We start from the raw sequence: 9,014 nt of genomic DNA on the forward strand, positions 1-9,014 counted from the left end.
GGTGTCCTCCTAAATACGGTGTCTTTGAAGGAACCCATACATCTGAGTGAATATAATCCATAATACCTTTTGTATTATGTATAGTGGTGCCAAACTTCACTCTCTTCTACTTTCCCATAACACAATGCTTACAAAAGTTCAATTTGCAAGCCTTTTCACCTTTCAACAATCATTTCTTTGCTAGATTTTGCAAGGATTTCTCTCCAGTATGTCTCAACCGCATATGCCATAACTGAGTTATGCCCAAATCATCACCTTCAGAAGCTGCTACAATTTCTCAAATAATTGTACTACCTTGGTAGTAATACAAATTATTTTTCTTGATGCCCTTCACCATCACAAGTGCGCCAGATGTGACTTTTAAAACTCCATCTCTCATAGTGACTACTGAGCCTTTAGATTCCAAGGCTCCTAACGAGATGAGATTTTTCTTCAAACTGGGCACATATCGGACATTATTCATAACTCTGGTTGATCCATCTTGATTCTTCAATTGAATTAAACCTATCCCAACAGTTTTACAGGCATTGTCATTGTCCATATAAATAACTCATGCATTTAGTTCTACTAAATCAGAGAACTACTCCTGATTAGGGGACATATGATAGGTGCAACCCGAATCTAATATCCACTCATCTGAATGGAATGTTGATGATGAAGCAACCAATGATATATTAGAGTCATTTACATCATGCTCTGCAACATATGCATCTGGAGCAGCTTTTCCTTTCTTCTTCAGCTTCGGACAATCTTTCTTCCAATTGTCTTTCTCATAAGAAAAGGCACATTCATCTTTTCCCAGTTTGGACTTCGAATTTGATCTCCCTCTCCACTTTGGTTTTTGATTTTTCAAGCGACCTCTTGCCACCATACCCTTCGCTGCTTCGTACTTGCTCTCCTTCTTGGTTTTCTTCCTGAGCTCATAACTATACAAAGAAACAGTTACATCTTTAAGGGTAACATTATCCTTACCATGAAGTAACGTTGTCTTAAGGTGCTCAAATTCATCTAGAAGAGATGACAACAACATCAAAGCCAAATCTTCATATTTAAAGGTTTCATTCATTCCCAATAAGTCTGCCACTAGCTCATTGAACGCAATGATGTGTTCATTCATACTGGTGTCTAGTTGATAATCAAATCTGAACAATATTTTCTTCATGTGGAGACGATTATGAGAGATTTTCTTTAGGAATTTTTCCTCCAATGCTTTCCACATATTATTTGCAGAAGTCTCGTTCTTGTAGCCATACTTCTGCTCCCTGGAAAGATAAAATTGAATCGTGCTGCATGCCAAACGATGGATTGTTCCTCATTCTTCTCCTCCATATATTAAGGCTTTTCTTCATCAATGGTGATGTCTAGACCTTGTTGGAATAAAGCATCTAACACCTCGCCTTACCACATGCCAAAATGATCGGATCCATCGAACAACTCCATCGAGAAATTTGCATTTGACATCATCCTCTTCACTGGTCCAGATGAAGAGCTTGATGTCTCAACTGATCCGTATTTTAGCATTTTAATTCTAATGAACAATATTCAATAGCACGAACTGTATCTTTTCAGCAACAGGACCACGAGGATAACCTCAATCGAAGCTCTGATGCCAATTATTGGGGGAAACCTTGTTATTTCCCACACGAACGTACTTTCAAAATTGACCTAAAATGTCAAGATCAAAACCACCAAAGGTTGCACAAGGGATAAACCCGTCAAACTATTAATATTGAAACACAATGGAAAAATTGAATAAAAAACAATAAAGGAGAGAACACACCAAATTTACGAGGTTCGACGAGAATATCATCTACTCCTCGGGCACTACACCGGATGATAACTTCACTATCAACAAATATTACAACAAATGGAATTCTTTAGAATTCCCTAAGTGAGAGAAAGAATAAAACAAGAGGAAGAGAGAACTTGTTTTGGGATGATTTCTAATAGAAATACTTAGGCCTATTTATAGTTGAGTTTTAAGGACTAAACTTATAAATAACCTAATATTTTAGGGACCAAAGATGAAATTTCCATGTGCACAAGTTGGCCACCTACCAAAGATGAATTTTCCAATGTGTACAAGTTAGCCACCAACCAAAGATGTCAACTTTGCCAACTTTCAAGCCAAACATAACAGTTAGGTGGAGGCGGGAGGCAAAAAAATATTATGATTGATGATTTATATTTGTGTTTTGTCCATTTTTCTTCACTAATTTCATAAAACATAATACATGGTGACTTTCGTTTTTATTTAATTAAGATGTAGTCATCACGAGTTTACTATCATTAAATATTTTGGTATAATCACACATTCGGTCCATATTATTTACATATTCTCTCAATTTAGTCATACTTTTAATAAATAATTAAAATAAATTTAATCATTCAATCGAATGATGTTACGTATCACTTGTACCACATGTCGTGTCACGTGTAATCATTCAGTTGGATGACTACTTTATTTTAATTTAATATATTTATTTTTTACCAATTAGAGGGTGACATTGGTTGAAAAATAACAAAGCAAAGCAAATTGAGGACAAAGGTGACACGTGTCACCTCCACTTCTTTGAGCTTTTTCTATCATAAAAAATCAATTACTCCCGAGTTACGAAATTGTCAAGGCCTTCTTCTCTCAAATTCTTAGTTTCAAGGCTTGTTCGAATTAATTTATATTTTGCTATAAGTTGATATGGCTGGCAAAGGCGAAGAACCGGCGATTGGGATTGATCTCGGCACGACTTACTCTTTTGTTGGTGTTTGGCAACATGATCATGTGGAGATCATAGCTAATGATCAGGTTAATAAAATGACACCATCTGAAGTGGCTTTTACTGATATCGGGCGTTTGATCGGCGATGCCACGAAGAATCAGGTCGCCATGTATCCCATCAACACTGTTTTCGGTAAGTCCCCAGCCTTTTAGATGGATTTTGAATACCTAATTATTTTCATCTTAGTCGTGTGCTGCATATATTGGTCCAAAATGATCGTGTTAAAAAAAATCTCGGTTATTCCCTGAATTATTTATGATAATTAGCAGATTTTCAGGTTTTACTTGTTTTGGCTACTGCTTGTTCATTGTTAGAGGGAAGTTACAATTTGTGAATCTCAAGTTTTATGAAGGTTAAAATTTGTAGTTAGACTCTTTGGCAATTTCGAGATTTGGTTGATTTATTCAAAGTTTTAAAATATTCTTAATTATGAAAATGTTAATATAATCACTGATATTTGTAGTATTTTTTTGGAGATTTTTTTCATTGTGAATATTCTTAATGATATTCAAAAGTCTACTTTATATAGAATTCTTAATGATTTGCTATTTTTGCATGGGTATATTGATGGCGAATTTAAACATAAAATACTAATGGTATCATAAATATTTTTTAATTTAAAATGAAGACATTTAATTTAATTTTTATTTTTGATTAAATTTTCTATTCGTGGCATGAATTGATGGTTAAAATATTCTTAACTATGAAAAAAGCTAATATAATCCTTGATATTGATGGTTAATTTAATCTTAGTATCTTGCTATAAAGTGGCATAAATTTGTTCTTATATTTTATTGATTTTGCTATTTCATCTTTCAGATGCGAAGCGTTTGATTGATAGAAGGTTCACCGACTCTTCGATCTAAAACGACATGAAATTGTGACCATTCAAGGTAATGTCCAGGCCAGGAGACAAGCCCATGATTGTCGTTACCTACAGAGCGAGGTGAAGAAAAGCAATTCGCAGTTGAAGAAATCTCCTTCATGGTTCACCAAGATGAGAGAAATCGCTGAGGCTTATCTGGGTTCCACTATCAAGAACGTCGTCGTCACAGTGCCGGCTTACTTCAATGATTCCCAGCGTCGAGCCACAAAAGACGCCGGTGTCGCTGGCCTCAATATCATGCGTATAATCAAAGAGCCAACGGCTGCAACAATTGCTTACGGACTGGACAAGAAGGCGGGAAGCACTAGGGAGAAGAACGTGCTTATTTTTTACCTTGGTGGAGGCACATTTGATGTCTCATTATTGACGATCAAGGAAGGGATTTTTGAAGTGAAAGTTACTACCGGGGACACGCATTTGGGAGGTGGAGATTTTGATAATAGAATGGTGAATCATTTCGCGCAGGAGTTTAAGAGGTAGAACAAGAAGGATATTAGTGACCCCAGATCTTTGAGGAGATTAAAGACAGCGGTTGAGAGATCTAAAAGAATTGTCTTCGACTGCTCAAACTACTATAGAGATTGATTCTTTGTACGAGAGGATCGATTTTTACACAACGATTACCCGAGTTTGATTTGAGGAATTGAATATGGATTTGTTTAGAAAATGCATGGAGCCGGTGGAAAAATGTTTTTTTTGGATAAGTAACTTATATTCATCCAAAGAAAGCAGCAAAGCTGCTACAAAACAACAGAAAACATTATATCAGTCCCCAACTCGTATACAAGTGCCTATTTACATCATCTCTTCTATGTATAGAGTGTCTATACAATTTGTATTGAACTGTTTCTTTAGTCAATGTAACAATCGCTTCAACTGAACGCGAATACCTCCTAAAAATCATGTGGTTACGCTCCTCCCAGATGTAATACAAATAAGCAGTCCAGGCGAGCTTTAAGAAACAAACTCGGAGGGACTTGCCTCTCATGTTCTCAACCAGCCAGTCCATATGTTCATCCCAACTGTACATACCAGAACGAATCCCACACACTACAAGAGCAGCTTCCCAAGCTTCCTTAGCAAAGGAACAATTAGCAAAAAGGTGGTCACATGTTTCCAGCCCATTGCCACACATAATACAACCATTATCCATTTCCAAACCAAAACTAATCAATCTGTCCTTAGTAGGCAGTCTATTGAGGAAGCCATCCACGAAATGAGAGAACATTTCGGATATGAGCAGGGAACCAAATGATTTTGTGCCAACTAACCTTCTCTTTGTTGGTTCTGATATTTTCCCATATCCGTTTGTTGCTAATAAGACTCCAGTACTAGGAAAAAACAGAGTTCTAGCCACCTCACGGAGATTCAACAATTTTTTAATAATCCAACTGAAATGGCCTTTACAGATCACTTCCCAATAACTCACATTTTTAAAGTAGTATTCTTTAATCCAAGCTATCCAGATAGAACCTTCATTAGCCAGAATATTTTAATTAGCAGTAAGCAACATGCTTTACTCCACAAGGATAGGTCTCTAAGGCCCAGACCACCCTCAGACTTCAGAGAACAAATGCGATTCCATCCAACATGAGTTCCCCTAGCAGGGAGTCAATGCCCTTCTAGAAAAACCGCATGCATAGCCTCTCGATGTCCATGACAATCCCCTTAGGAAGAATGAACTGCCTGCTCCAATAATTAAAAATATTGTGCAACACTGTTTTAATCAGCTGAAGTCTGCCCCCAAAGCTAAGCTTCTTGCTAGACCATTGAGAGAGCTTGTCTTTGATTCTCCCTAAAAGAGCAGTACAATCCTTACTAGTGAGTTTCGAGTGACTAGGGGCACTCCAAGATATCTAACAGGCAACTGAGCCACTCTAAATCCAGTAACAACCTGAATCTGATCAAGGGTACTCCCACTTAACCCACAGGCGAAAAGTTCAATCTTAAGAGCATTAAGCTTGAGACCTGACAGATCGTAAAACCCCTCGAGAGTACATTGGACACCAAGAACAGATTCAAGAGAGCCATGACAGAATACAAGAAGATCATCAGCAAAACTAAGGTGAGTTAGGGAGATTCTTCTACATTTAGGATGAAATTTAAAAATTCCATGCTTAGCAGCTTTGTTCAGCATAGCAGAAAGAACATTCATCACCATGACGAAAAAGATAAAGAGACAAGGGATCACCTTGTCAAATCCCCCTTGCCCCCTTGAAATACCCCACCAAACTACCATTCAAGCACAAAATACATAGGTAGTAATACAAACCCTGATCCAATGACAGAAGACCTCAGGAAAGCCATAGCCTCAAAAACATCAGCAAAAAATCCCAGTTAATGGAGTCAAAAGCCTTTTGCAGATCGATTTTAACAACACATCTAGGAGAAAGACCTTTCCTAGAGTAACCTTTAACAATTCCTGGGCTAAAAGGGTGTTATCTCCAGTTAATGGATTCTGGGATGGTGACACCAGCTTCAATTTCCACACACACCTTAGCATATTCGAGTCTCTCCCTTGAAGCATTAATAGTGTCCATGTACAATGGGTTACCTAAAGCACTAGCAAGATAACTAAGTTCTTTATGGGAATAGAGTTCACATGGGACGTTGTATAGCTGAACCCAAATCGGGACAAAGGTGAGATCAAAACTAAGCTTTTGCATGCCAGGTGACCAGCTCCTCAAGAACAATGGTTTATTCTGAATATGCCGAGGTCCATTATCCAGGACCCAATCCCTTAAACCAACATCTAAGAACGAAAAAACGAAGAGATTAGGACCAACGATACAAACCTTAACCTGAGAAGGATTCCCCCAAATCGTTTTAATTATATGCAAAGATCCAAAACTGGGGGCCGATTCAAAAAATTGGCCTACCAGGGCATGATTCCAGTCCACAATACCTTCTTCAATCACCTCAGGCAGAGGCTTAACGGTAGCCACACCATCCTTTAGCTCAGGGGGAAAGAAATCGAGAGTTTGATCTTTCGAACCCACGAACAGATCCTTCCAATCGAACTCACAGAACTCGATTCCATAACAGCAACAGAAACAGAAAATCCCCAAAGAATGAGAAACGAACAAAGATTAGAAGAAAAGAAGAAAATTTGAGAGCATTAGGCTTGCTAACGTATGCCCAGAGAGCCTCCATTTTCCTTTAGTGATCTTCTTGGAACATTAATGATGGTGGAGAAATGTTTGAGGAATGCTAAGATGGATAAAAGCAGTGTCAATGATGTGGTTCTTGTTGGTGGATCTACTAGGATTCCCAAGGTGCAGCAGCAACAGCTATTGCACGACTTTTTCAGTGGGAAAGAGCTCTGCAAGAGCATTAACCCAGATGAGGCCGTTGCTTATGGTGCTTTTGGATGTTACCCCACTCTCCCTTGGGCTGGAAACTGCTGGTGGAGTGATGATTGTGTTGATTCCAAAGAATACTACAATCCCAATTTAAAAGGAACACGTTTCCTTAACTTATTCAGATAATCAACTTGGGGTTTTGATTCAGTTTATGAAGATGAAAGAACAAGAACCAGGGATAATAACTTGCTTGGGAAATTTGAGCTCTCTGATGTTCCTTCAGCTCCCCGTGGAGTTCCTCAAATCACCGTCTACTTCATCATTGACGCCAACGGAATCCTGAATGTCTCGGTTGAAGATAAGACCACCGGACAAAAGAACAAGATCACCATCACCAATGACAATGGTAGATTATCCAAAGGGAATAGGATATCATGATTATTACCCGTTATAACTTACTTCGATAGAAGAATCTATATTTAGAGGCCATTAGTGCCTTTTAAAATCAATACCATTTCAAGGACAGTCTTTTAAATGCCACATTACTCGGGTACCGGCCAGCACAATTGTCGTATTCTTCCCATAAAGAGTAAAATTTTGATGCTCAGCCAATCCCTCTTATTCGGAGTTTAGATATATGATTAGACCTCACAGTTCTCAATGTTGTTGGGAATGGTCCCTTGTGCACTTCAATCTCCTAGGCATATGGGCCGTTGCTTATAGTTTCACTTCTGCACCAATTGCGGCTGACTTCAATACTACTTCAGGTGGGTCTTAAATCTTAAACAACGACTCACGGGTGGAACTATCCATCGGCACTGGACTTTGGTCAGGTCGGATAAGATCATTTTTATTTTATGTTGGTCCGGTTCATATTTAAATTAAATAATAAATTAATTTTAGATATAAGATGTTAAAAATTTATTAATAGTGAAAATAAATTTTTGGGTTACATTAGGTCGGTTTTGGATTTAAGCATGAAATTTTTTTTGAGTCCAACCAACCACGGATAACTCTAATTATAAGTGGGACGCTTCATGGACGGTTAATTGTATCATTTTGTCTAAATGGTTGTTAACCGTTATAACGATTATAAAATTTTTCTAATCATAATTTAATTATTAAAAATAATTAACAACTATCGATTAATCGTTATTAAAGGTTCGATTACAAGTTAACTTACGATTAACCTATTATATTTTTTTTCATAATTTTCATAATTCATACTATAAGAAATTGTAGAACTAACACATACTTATACCACCAATGGAGTTGGTTCAAATGGTAAGCAGCTTGATATAGATTAAACAAGTCTCATGTTCGAATACTTGTGTATGCAGAAAATCCTCTCTATGAGACTTACCCACCAAAGTCAAGTGTGCACTGGTTTGGATTAGTCATGGTAAAGCCTTGGGAATCAGAAGGTCAATAAAAATGTAACCTTACTTGTAAACCATCATTTTAACAGTTCGGTTAATCGAAACTGGCTGGTATTAATGGTTCAGATAATTAACATGTTAAATGTAACAATTATACTGATTAATGGTTATGGACTTTTTTAATCATTCCTAATTATATTATTGTAGAGGTGTAAATCAAATTTATGTACTCATAAATTATTTGAGTTTAATAAAGAGAAATTTAAATTTATTTGGTTATTCTCGAAATATATTGTATTGAGTGAGTCAAGTTTATGTATTTGAATATACAAGATGAACAACTGATAAGTTTAATCATTTTATTTATAATTCATATTATATTTTGACATTAAATTATTTCTTTACAAAAGTTGTACGTGACATGAGCTCAAGTTTGAGTAAATAAAATTTAATTAAATTGTACTAGAATAATTTAATTATATTTCAAATTAAATTTAAATCAATTAAATAATATCAAACTTTTTTTTATTAATTCCGGATAAATACACTGCAATATGTTCAAAGACACATTGAACTCACATCCTTAACATTTATGGTGGTCGAACATGAGGCCTCAAAGAACAACAATAATTCTTTTATTATCGAGATCACTTAGTTTGTGCTATATTAT

The 9,014-nt window shown here is 36.6% G+C and overlaps 1 pseudogene; it reads left to right on the plus strand.

Moving 5' to 3' along the window:
- Nucleotides 1–2,615: 2,615 nt before the first annotated feature.
- LOC120182722 lies at nt 2,616–7,403 on the plus strand (annotated as a pseudogene).
- The last annotated feature ends 1,611 nt before the right edge of the window (nt 7,404–9,014 follow it).

The sequence above is a fragment of the Hibiscus syriacus genome, unplaced genomic scaffold (genome assembly GCF_006381635.1).
Source record: "Hibiscus syriacus cultivar Baekdansim isolate YM2019G1 unplaced genomic scaffold, ASM638163v2 tig00112737_pilon, whole genome shotgun sequence".
Lineage (NCBI taxonomy): Eukaryota > Viridiplantae > Streptophyta > Magnoliopsida > Malvales > Malvaceae > Hibiscus > Hibiscus syriacus.